Source organism: Myotis davidii, unplaced genomic scaffold (genome assembly GCF_000327345.1).
Source record: "Myotis davidii unplaced genomic scaffold, ASM32734v1 scaffold217, whole genome shotgun sequence".
Taxonomy (NCBI): domain Eukaryota; kingdom Metazoa; phylum Chordata; class Mammalia; order Chiroptera; family Vespertilionidae; genus Myotis; species Myotis davidii.
The window spans coordinates 9993161-9993529 of NW_006290034.1; positions in this window are offsets into that span (position 1 = coordinate 9993161).

Genomic DNA, 369 nt, shown 5'->3' on the forward strand with positions numbered 1-369 from the left:
ATCCACTCAGACAGCGTTGAGCCTGATGTGCACACACTGTGGTCTTGGGGCTCTGGTACCCCCTCATTAACACTTCTATCTTACATGGGGGGGGGCGGTGGTGAGGGCTCTGAGAAGACCGGAGGCGGCTTCGGACCCTGAACCCGGACAAGGCTCTGTCCTAGATCCCTCGGAAAGGAAGCCCAATGGGAAGGGCAAGGTGGCCGTTCTATTTTTAACACAGAGCCTGGCACAAGGGCTGGTGCTCACTATTGCGGCCTCGGGTGCCCCGCCACGTGCACATGGGCCGCGTGGGGGAAGTCTGAGACTTCGTCGTGGGCCCTAGGAACCCCTGGTCCTGGTCGGTAACCGGGGAGAGTAACAGGGGAA